Source organism: Petromyzon marinus, chromosome 25 (assembly GCF_048934315.1).
Source record: "Petromyzon marinus isolate PM22_M1 ecotype Great Lakes invasive population chromosome 25, UKy_Petmar_22M1.pri1.0, whole genome shotgun sequence".
NCBI classification, from domain to species: domain Eukaryota; kingdom Metazoa; phylum Chordata; class Hyperoartia; order Petromyzontiformes; family Petromyzontidae; genus Petromyzon; species Petromyzon marinus.
The window spans coordinates 22,213,975-22,225,475 of record NC_133691.1 but is presented as its reverse complement, the minus strand read 5'-3'; the positions used below and the strand labels follow the sequence as shown (position 1 = coordinate 22,225,475).

The following is an 11,501-nucleotide window of genomic DNA, read 5'->3' as shown; positions in this document are numbered from 1 at the left end:
TTACCCACATGAACAATAATAATAAATCATAGATGTACATTATGAAAGAATCAATGATTTTTCACAAAACTGCTCCTGTACGGCCTTTTGCCAATCCCCTGCTGGAGAGCCTCTTGACGATCGCAGGAATCGTGTTGGTTATTTGCACATACTTCACCATGCCGGTGAGTATGGGTTGGTAAAGGAAAAGGAGGAGCATTAACGTACAAACAAAAACCTATTTTACTAGAATGCCTTCTGCTTCCCATCATGTAGCCTGTAACACCTGGTATGCGCTATCCAGACTCCAACCTCCTTAACGTTAGATGGAGACATCTGGCACATCCCCAGCAGTTTTGTCTACAGGCTCAACATTTAACACAAACACACCTCCCTAACACTAACGTTAAACTTTACCTATCTCGACGAAGGTAGACATCGTGAATCTTTGATTTTTTCTCGAATTCAGAGTCAGAAGTCAGGAGCTCCTCGCGTGCACAGGCAGCCCACGATAAAGTCCGACCCAGAATGATGTCACCGTGACGTCAGTTAAATATGGGCGTGGCCTGAATGTGGGTGTGGCCAACAGCGGCGGCTTCCCCGCCCCCCGCTGCCCCTCCCCGCAGGTTTCTCTCAACCCTCAGTGCGCATGCGCGGGCGGCATGTCTCGGACATCGCCTTCAGCGGCCTTTGGCGACGCGGTGGTTGTGGCGGGAAAATTAATTTAATAAAACTTCTCCGAATAACCGCGACCTTTAACTACCCTCACGGATAATCCACACGGATCTCTGGACGGCAAGGCGAAGACGATCAATGGAATAATCTCCGGTGAGAGACGGAGAGAGATGGGCAGGCGTGAGGGCGAGCCAGGTTCAACTTTGTTGAACGCTGAGCGCAGAGTGAATGGGGTTTGCTTCACTCAGCACGCGGCTTGGACACTTCGGTGTGCAAAGTGTTGTCTGGTTGTGCCGTGTAAAGGAGGAGGACATTCAGTAAATGTCGTTGGTTTGTTAATGGGAGTGTGTGGCACGGTAATGGACTGGGTACGACTTACAACACAAGTTCTGCTCACATTGCACGCTAAGGGTTAGCACGGCGATTACTACGCGTGCATTTATTAGTTATTGTTTATGTTAAAAGTAGTATTGATTGTTAAGACAATAATGTTTAGTATTTGTAGGTGAATCATTTCAATATTGTACAGTATAGCATTGTCCTGCTGTGTGGCTCTCAGGTGGCGGGCATCAGTGCAGCAATATCCAGTACATGGTTGTAATGTACTTCTATAGCCCCCTGCCACCAGTGCAGCAATATTCAGTACGTGGTTGTAATGCACTTCTATAGCCCCCTGCCATCAGTGCAGCAATATTCAGTACGTGGTTGTAATGCACTTCTATAGCCCCCTGCCATCAGTGCAGCAATATTCAGTACGTGGTTGTAATGTAATTCTATAGCCCCCTGCCACCAGTGCAGCAATATTCAGTACGTGGTTGTAATGCACTTCTATAGCCCCCTGCCACCAGTGCAGCAATATTCAGTACATGGTTGTAATGCACTTCTATAGCCCCCTGCCACTGGTGCAGCAATATTCAGTTCATGGTTGTAATGTACTTCTATAGCCCCCTGCCACCAGTGCAGCAATATTCAGTACATGGTTGTAATGCACTTCTATAACCCCCTGCCACAAGTGCAGCAATATTCAGTACATGGTTGTAATGTACTTCTATAGCCCCCTGCCACCAGTGCAGCAATATTCAGTACGTGGTTGTAATGCACTTCTATAGCCCCCTGCCATCAGTGCAGCAATATTCAGTACGTGGTTGTAATGTACTTCTATAGCCCCCTGCCATCAGTGCAGCAATATTCAGTACGTGGTTGTAATGCACTTCTATAGCCCCCTGCCATCAGTGCAGCAATATTCAGTACGTGGTTGTAATGTACTTCTATAGCCCCCTGCCATCAGTGCAGCAATATTCAGTACGTGGTTGTAATGTAATTCTATAGCCCCCTGCCACCAGTGCAGCAATATTCAGTACGTGGTTGTAATGCACTTCTATAGCCCCCTGCCACCAGTGCAGCAATATTCAGTACATGGTTGTAATGCACTTCTATAGCCCCCTGCCACTGGTGCAGCAATATTCAGTACATGGTTGTAATGTACTTCTATAGCCCCCTGCCATCAGTGCAGCAATATTCAGTACGTGGTTGTAATGTAATTCTATAGCCCCCTGCCACCAGTGCAGCAATATTCAGTACGTGGTTGTAATGCACTTCTATAGCCCCCTGCCACCAGTGCAGCAATATTCAGTACATGGTTGTAATGCACTTCTATAGCCCCCTGCCACTGGTGCAGCAATATTCAGTACATGGTTGTAATGTACTTCTATAGCCCCCTGCCACCAGTGCAGCAATATTCAGTACATGGTTGTAATGCACTTCTATAGCCCCCTGCCACAAGTGCAGCAATATTCAGTACATGGTTGTAATGTACTTCTATAGCCCCCTGCCACCAGTGCAGCAATATTCAGTACGTGGTTGTAATGCACTTCTATAGCCCCCTGCCATCAGTGCAGCAATATTCAGTACGTGGTTGTAATGTACTTCTATAGCCCCCTGCCATCAGTGCAGCAATATTCAGTACGTGGTTGTAATGCACTTCTATAGCCCCCTGCCATCAGTGCAGCAATATTCAGTACATGGTTGTAATGTACTTCTATAGCCCCCTGCCATCAGTGCAGCAATATTCAGTACGTGGTTGTAATGTACTTCTATAGACCCCTGCCATCAGTGCAGCAATATTCAGTACGTGGTTGTAATGTACTTCTATAGCCCCCTGCCATCAGTGCAGCAATATTCAGTACGTGGTTGTAATGTACTTCTATTGCCCCCTGCCACCAGTGCAGCAATATTCAGTACGTGGTTGTAATGTACTTCTATAGCCCCCTGCCATCAGTGCAAAAATATTCAGTACGTGGTTGTAATGCACTTCTATAGCCCCCTGCCACCAGTGCAGCAATATTCAGTACATGGTTGTAATGCACTTCTATAGCCCCCTGCCACCAATGCAGCAATATTCAGTACGTGGTTGTAATGCACTTCTATAGCCCCCTGCCATCAGTGCAGCAATATTCAGTGCATGGTTGTAATGCACTTCTATAGCCCCCTGCCATCAGTACAGCAATATTCAGTACATGGTTGTAATGTACTTCTATAGCCCCCTGCCACCAGTGCAGCAATATTCAATACGTGGTTGTAATGCACTTCTATAGCCCCCTGCCATCAGTGCAGCAATATTCAGTACATGGTTGTAATGTACTTCTATAGCCCCCTGCCACCAGTGCAGCAATATTCAGTACGTGGTTGTAATGTACTTCTATAGCCCCCTGCCATCAGTGCAGCAATATTCAGTACATGGTTGTAATGTACTTCTATAGCCCCCTGCCTCCAGTGCAGCAATATTCAGTACGTGGTTGTAATGCACTTCTATAGCCCCCTGCCACCAGTTCAGCAATATTCAGTACGTGGTTGTAATGTACTTCTATAGCCCCCTGCCACCAGTGCAGCAATATTCAGTACGTGGTTGTAATGCACTTCTATAGCCTCCTGCCACCAGTTCAGCAATATTCAGTACGTGGTTGTAATGCACTTCTATAGCCCCCTGACATTGTGCAGCAATGTTCAGTACATGGTTGTAATGCACTTCTATAGCCCCCTGCCATCACCAAACTCACACTGACCAGCGTGGTGAAGTATGGTAAATAACCCCTCCCCCTGGGAGCTGCATAGCATGGGACAGCTGTCAGCCAGCAATGGATTGAAAAAGGAGCTGTACTCCGCACACGTTGTTATTCAGGGTAGGGTAAGGAACTTGGAGGTTTGGTATGCATAATGTGCTCGGAAAGTATTGTATTCTGTATGTGTGTTGAATCTCTTTCGCACCTTACCAAGCCCACCGTGCTCTTCGGAGGTGCGATAATATATAAATATAAGTAGTCATACTACTGTAATACCACTATTAATATTTAGCATTCATTTTATTAGTAGTACGGTAATTTGTTGATATGCAGGTGTACATGCCAAACGTTAACCAATGTTAAATGTTAAGCCTTCTCTTTTGAATACAGTGTGTTTTAAACATGGAGTTGTCTCCAGCTAATTCTTAAATGTATATCATTCATAATGTAGTAGTAGGCAGGTAGTGCATTTATGACACTTCAATTGTACATAGAGCTTGCAGGTGTGATGAAGGAAAGCATGGGAAAGGCTGGAATTTTTGTTGAAAAAAGGACAACAGCCACAGTAGCTTAAGAGACCTAACGCTGAAGCTGCTAACGCGAATTGGTCGACACTGGCCCATGCGTTGTGACGTCGGACCCACTTTCCGCACACAGCAGCTCCTAATGGTGCCCCCCATACCAGGACCAGTGGTGACCTGGTAGCCACAGCCCTTCCTCTCCCTGGCCCCATCCGGTCCGGGCATCCCAAATCGTACAAAATGAACTGCAACGGTGGTGAGACAAACAGCCCTTCGGGCGACAGCACGGTGACGGACACAAGCCCTCGTGGCAGCCAGGGCAGCTCGCTGCTCCGGACCGGAAGCGGGGGCTAGCGCAGCCCTGTGGTGTGCGGAGAGCAGTGCTGCTCGTAGGCGAGCGGTGCGCTGGACGCCTACATCGAGGACTTTGAGCAGAGCGGAATCTGTGCGTCACCGCCACCCAGGATACGTGCAGAGCACAGCGCCGCGCAGCATGGCTGAGCGGAGACGCGCGGAGGAGAGGAGGATGCACAGTGTGGATGAGGGTGGGTTGCGCCTCTCGCCACGCGAGGAATCGCTCCGTGGTGCTTGCGCTCGAGTGGCTATCGAGTGTGCAGGCGGTGCAATGGTATCGAAGCTATAGTAATAGGTTTTTACCCTTTTATCTGGCACAAACACTGACACCTTTATACAAGGGATCATGTTTGCAATAACCACAACACAAGTAGTCAAAATGCAAACAAAAAAGACAACTGATAATATGCACTGTCCTTGAATTTGATTGGTCCACACCCGAGACGGCTTTTCTGAGATCCCAGTCTCCACTGGTGTTGGACCAGAAGACGCCAAAAGGCGTCTTCTTATTCTTAGCGTCTTCTTGTTTGCATTTTGACTACTTGCGTTGTGGTTATCGCAAACATGATCCCTTGTATAAAGGTGTCAGTTTTTGTGCCAGATAAAAGGGTAAAAACCTATTACTATATCTTGTTACTGGCAAAGGAGGTCTCATAAGGTATCGAAGCTAGTTGACTGGAGGGGGGATAATTGGAGAGGAGAACCCCATTTTTTTTGCTTGTACTGGGTGCTTGTCAATTATGCTATGCTATCATGAATGTAATGTAATTCCCCTAGAAAAAAAACCCCTTAATAAGGTCTAAAGATACATTTTCGTGAGAGTCCCACACTGGGATGCTTGGCAAATTCCATTAATGAGTTCATTTTATGTCAGAGAAAACTATCCACAGTAAGCACACGCATATGAGAGGATAGCATAGGTCTGAACAGATAGGTCGGTGCATGCATTTCTTTCTCCTGTCATCTTCCAGCAACTTCACTGATTATCGAGTTTGTAAAGTTTGTGAAATCTAAGTGATCCTCCAACCTTTGTGTCAAAATTTGCAGATCCTAGACTGGACACATCTGAAGTTTAAACAATAACAGCTCATGCACTGATTTATCCCATATTCTCACAAACTCCACAAACGGATAACATCATTAGTTACTGATGGTGCAAAGTAAGGCAACATTGCAGGATTGCCGTTCAGGGGTCAAGGAATCTAGGGGAGAGCAAATTTATTGTGTACCAGTAAAATGTCTGTGGGTCTTACATTGCAGGTGGCATGCTGCTTGTGGAGGACCTCATCTCGGGCACGTGCAGCCTCACTGCTGTGCTGCAGCGGTCGTGGCTCATAGCCCGACGGTCAGTCTAACCACGGACCAGCTCCTAGCGGCGCCAGTTGACGGTTCCTCCAAGTCCTTGCTCCGCTCGCCTGGCACCCACCGAGACCTCGCAGTGTCGCACAGAGGCAAGCGGTCATCTCTCGGGGTCACCGCGCACAGCCTCGGCGCATCATTGGTGAGGGGCAATAAGCCAACTGAACGGTTGAGCTCAACAGCGAGAAGCAACAAGGCCCTGATGCCATTAAATTTGTCGGCAAAGCCCGAAAATTATTTCTTTTCTAACCAGAAGAATGTTTTGTTGTACTTACGGAGCAGTGAAGCAACTAGGCGTGAGCACTTGCCGAACGGCGGCTGTGCGACAAGTACCTATCCCAGGTGGTTGACAAGCCAAAAGGATGAGCTGGATGTGTCGGGGATCACGAGCATTCCTGAGCTCAGGTACCCGGCCTGGCTGCGTGACTGCGATGTGGACTCCCAGACCAGCAGCCACGAGACGGATACCAGCACGAAGAGAGCAGGTGCTGCTCGAGAGCCTGCAAAGCAGACCAAAGTACCCAGAGTGGCTCAAAGTTTTGGATATCTCCGGCCTTACGAATGTAGCCAACGAGGAGCCCGTGTCAGAGGACCATAGATCCCTAGGTGTGTGTGTATATATATAGTCTGTATATAGCAGATGACATTTCATATGTTTTCAGGTACATATTCAGTCTTTTCTCACAGAGACGGCTGAGCGGCCACCCATGTGGTTGTGACGTGCGATGCGTGATTCTTGATGCACAGCCTCATTGGAGGAGCTGCTGAGCAGGGCGCACATGGAGTTGGACTCCCCCGGCTTGGAGGCCCCCTCCCCGGGCAGCTTCAACACGGACGTCTTTCTAGGGGCTGATCGTCCCTGGGAAAACCCCTCCACGCCATTGTGAATTTATCTTTATATCAACACTCACGCACAGCATAGAGGCTGCACCGCCTCTAAGTATGATGTCAGATTTTGAATGTTATAAGCTAAGCAGGTAAGCCTGGTTATTACTTGGATGGGAGACTATTTTGAAATAGCATATATTATAGATTTTGGCTGCTAGGTAACCAGGAGTTAGTAATACAGCAATGGAATCTTGAATCTATATCCAGAGTTTTGCATTTTACTCCCTCTGTTTTCACCGGGTTCTCCGTTTTCCTCTCACATACCACTCGCTGATGAAATTTGCAAAATATCACTGCCAAACCCTCCTGAGACTTGGTGAGATTTTTCTGGCTTCCACCTTGATAATAAGTCAACCAAGTAATTTTCTCTCAATCGTGTCTTCTCAGGGCCGTGTACCACCTGTCGCGTCTGAAAGAGCTGGTTGACACCATCAAGGAGAACAAGGATGGCTGACTACCCGTGATGTAGAAAGCCCGAAAGCATTTTATGGCGGTGGTCGAGGTTTCTACTCAGAAGGATACGTTCGCTTGGTCCTGCTAATTCATGGTTGTTAAACATCAATGGTACTTCAGGTGCTGTGGTGTGAATCGCAATTACTTGTAAACTTGTGGGGCCCATGGGGCACAGTAATTGCCCTGTTAATGGAAGTGCCACAACAAAGTATTGGAAAAATGTGATAAAGTTCGTTCAGGGTTGGAGTTAGTGAATGGTTGCAGCAGTATTTTGCACAGCAAATCCATACAGACTCAAATGTCACTTGAAATAGAACGGATATGTGAACAATATTGTGAGCACAACTAAACTAATTTTGGTTTTAGCCATTTTGGAAGGAGACTACTTTATTGGGAACATACATGCTAGTATTTGTGTAGTTATAAACATTTGGGAAATCACTGTAAAAGTACATTTGCTTATTTAGATTGCACTATACCTGTATTGTAAAATTTCAGAACATTTTATGTAATTTGTAATCAATAAACCAAAGTTGCATATTGTATGCAACCCATGACTTGGATTGTTTTTATCATGTCTTGTTTAGCATGGTTGGTTATGTACAGTGTGAAAGAAATTCAACATACATTAAATATTTTCTGATATTTGAATGTTTATATTGTACATGTATATTTATTTTACAATAAATCTGAGACAAAGGCTTATACACATGGAATTGAAAATATTCAGCTATGATTTGTATTTCTCAAGTATTTTAAGAAAAGTCAGCGAGTCTCGTGACATGTCTTCACATTTGGGAGTGATGATTGTGATGGATATACAGGCATTAACCTGCTTACATTCCTGGAGTATGTAAGGTGAATTTGGGCATTCTGGGTGATTGGGTTTTAGGCCAAACACAGGCAGATGGTGGAGGATAGATGTTTTCAAGCATCTATTAATTATTCATCGGCATGTACTATCTTACTATGATGTAAAGTTCAAAAACATGGTTCATGAAGGGAATGGAATAAAAACTCAACTGTGCACAAGTATGGAGGAATTAATACTTGGAATTCAATTTAAAGATCTGGCCATATGGCATTTACTGGGCACCAGGGTTGCCAAACAACACGTGAAAGATGTGTATCAGGCACAGCCTCTGCATTATGAAAAAAATATCACTTCCTGAAGAAGTGCATTTTGCTTCTCCTGTCTTAGGTCACCATCAAAATAAATTGGAGCAAATGTGACTCGACTGACAGGCAGCATTTATACTTGTGAAGTGTTCTCCTTCCGACGTGTGGTGTGTGTCGCACACACTGTCGGAGACGAGGTAGTTGCAGGAGACATCGTCTCTTTATTATCTTGTTCACACCAACTCCGGCCTCACTCTCTCGACCACGTTGCCATAGAGCCCGGCCTAGACACGACCCTGTCCGTGTTGCACCGACGGCATCGACCGAGAAGGCCAACTACTGTCTGGCCACGCAATGATCGGGCGAATGCGGTGGCAACGACAGCGACGTCGAGACGAGTCCACTCCCAGAACCGGCAGCCCGGAGCTGTCGCTCTCCGCTGCTTATATTATATTCTATATTCTACTCGGTGCGGCTTGGCTCTGCCCTATCCACGCCTCCCTTCTCGAACCGACCAGAGGGTTTCAGAGGCTTCCCTATGAGGTCTTCCATGACCCTTGCCCCAATTCCTCTGCCCGGCCGGCACACCCGTATATATGCTCAACGGCGTGTGTGCAAACTTTCCACTGCAGTTGCCGCTGCTGGACAGCAGTCAGCGCTGTGTCACTACACTTGTATGAACACAAGAATTACATAATCATGTCTACACTTATATGTAATGGGCTGAGATAGGCGCACACAACTTCTTGGGAGGCAACACTATTTATTAACACCAACACATTACACTTAACATAAATTTCGATTTAAAGCTTTCGTGACTGCGGGCTAACACCTATCCCGAATATCCGCCCCCACAGCCCTTTAAATAACCTCCAATACAGCCCCCCAATCGGCTACGCGTGTACGAGTGACGTCCCTGCCCTCTGACCCCCGACCCCCCCGTCCTGCGCGTGCGATTGGTGTGTCGCTCTAAAACCGACTCCAAAACCCCGCCCCGCAGCCCTTTAAACAATCTCCATTGCCCGGCATCGGCGGCAACGCATGTGCGAAGGACGTCATTGCCCTCTGACCCCTGACCCCCCGTTCAGTTCGTGTGAGTGGTGCGCGGGGTTGTGTGAGCGGAGACGTCGCGTTTGAGTGGCTGAGAAGCGACAGATTGATTCCAGGCAGCCACGTGCCAGCCCCGAGCTATGCCCCACAAACAGGACCCGCGGACCCGAGGGGCTGCGGCGCGAGGAGAGGAGCCGGAGAGCGGCAGCCCTCTCCCCGCGAGCGAGGAGTCGAGTAGCGGCTGCTCTCACTCGAGCGAGGAGTCCGGAGCCCGCAGCCCTCTCGAGATCAGCCCTCCCCCAGGGGGGGAGCCGGGGGCCCGCGTCCCCCACAACTGACAACCTGTGTACCAACTGGCCGAGCGAGAGTGTGTGTGTATTTGAGCGCAATCGTGCCAGTGTTTAGCTGTACCAGGGAGTTTGGTGCAGCAGAGTGTTTTGGTGTAGCAGGGTATCCGGTTTGTGCCGGCACACTACCCTTCTATCCATAATGTCGTAGGGTGAGCTCCATTAAACGTTAACTCGGACCCCAACCTGTCAAAGCGCCTAATCTCGGAACGTGGTTCTCAACCTCGTACGTCACCCATGCTACGTACCTTTGAGACGTCCTGCTTTTACAAATGTTGATGAACTGGAGGGCAAAGGTCTGGAGGACCCCACATGGAGTCTGGTTTCTCACACCCGAGCCTCCTGTGACATTTCTGGAGGCTTCTCTGGAATCTTTGTCCCATTTATTGAGTGCAGATTTGGCTTACTTCTAGCTTCATCCCAAGACATCATCCAGTTTGGAAATACCCGAAGGTTGTGGGAGTCGCCCCGTGCTTCAGTTTCTTTCCAACCCTCGTAATGGCCGGATGCTCACCAGCCGGAAGTCTTTTGCTGCTTACACCACGACCGAGGTGTTGAGAGCAACCATCTCGTGGCTGGTCGGCAATGGAGATGGTATTGTCGATTTGGGGAGCGTGAGTCTGTGGCGTTCGTGGTGCTGCTGTCACGGAGGCGACACGAGTTTAGGAAATTCAGTTTTGTGGGTTTCCTGTAGCGAGCACTGAAAGATCCTCTCTTCCTCTTTCTCCACCCTTGTCTCTGCTGTCTCCATGTCCCCGTTCAACTCTTTCTACACCGCTTTCCTTGAATGTACAGCTGCCTTTACAGCCTCCCCTCTCCCCTTCTCTCCACCTCCAACCCATCTCCGTCGTAATCTCCTCCACTTTGTTCAGGCTCTTCCCTTTCTTCCTCAGTCTATGGATGGGGTTATTGTTTATCGGGCTCTTATACCAAAAAATAGAGCTTATTTTAACCTTTGAATAGGATTTTCTGTTTTCCTTCGGTAGCGTGTTGCACACATAGGGAAGATCGAGCCGCGCCACCGGTTCCCATTATCAAAATCTTTGTCAACTTGTCTCCCTCGGTAGGAATGCCTTTCCTTCTCCAGCAAGCAATTGTCTTCTCTCTCTCCTCCGGTATTTCTTCCGATGCGCTTTCTTAATCTCGCTTGCTGTGTGTATCGACTCTATCATTCAACAAGGGCAAATCAAAAAAATTGCTTTTTTTTCCTCCACTGTTTTACCACTATACCTCCTGAGTGGGTACTCGGAGTTTCATCAAATGTACTATTTGATGAGTCGCTTCCACACAGCACAAAGGCGGTAGCTATCCGAACTGTAAATTTTTCTTCCAATTTCGATAGATTCTCGAATTATTCTTGGGCAGTAGTAGCTAGTTTTGCACAGAACTTCAACATTAAAATCAACTGAGTGTCCTTGTTGGCACGTGTGTTCTGCTACTGCTGAACACGGGTGCCAACAAATAATACATTATTTAAATGCATGCCTATAAAGGGCAGCATACTTCAATAGGGATTACCATTGGTACGGCTATTTTAATACACAATAGACAGGAAGGACAAGATCAAAGGGCTCTCATAATGCACATGCATAATGTACGTTGACTCGGTAATCTCCCCCCCCCCCACTTTGCGCGAGAGTGCCACAAATCTGGCTGTCGCCTGATGAAGCTAGTTGTAATTATTGGCAAAACGTCGT

At 47.5% G+C, this 11,501-nt stretch overlaps 1 long non-coding RNA gene across 3 annotated transcripts; it reads left to right on the top strand.

Annotated features, from left to right (window-relative positions):
* The first annotated feature begins 582 nt into the window (after nucleotides 1–582).
* On the top strand, nucleotides 583–7,851 carry LOC142929166 (uncharacterized). 3 transcript variants are annotated; one of them, XR_012945375.1, is made up of 4 exons: nucleotides 583–807; nucleotides 4,616–4,779; nucleotides 5,849–6,089; nucleotides 6,695–7,851. It is a non-coding gene; the product is annotated as an uncharacterized LOC142929166 (long non-coding RNA). The 3 variants fall into 3 exon arrangements; XR_012945376.1 differs by having other exon boundaries at nucleotides 591–807; nucleotides 4,699–4,779; XR_012945374.1 differs by lacking the exon at nucleotides 4,616–4,779 and having other exon boundaries at nucleotides 606–807.
* The last annotated feature ends 3,650 nt before the right edge of the window (nucleotides 7,852–11,501 follow it).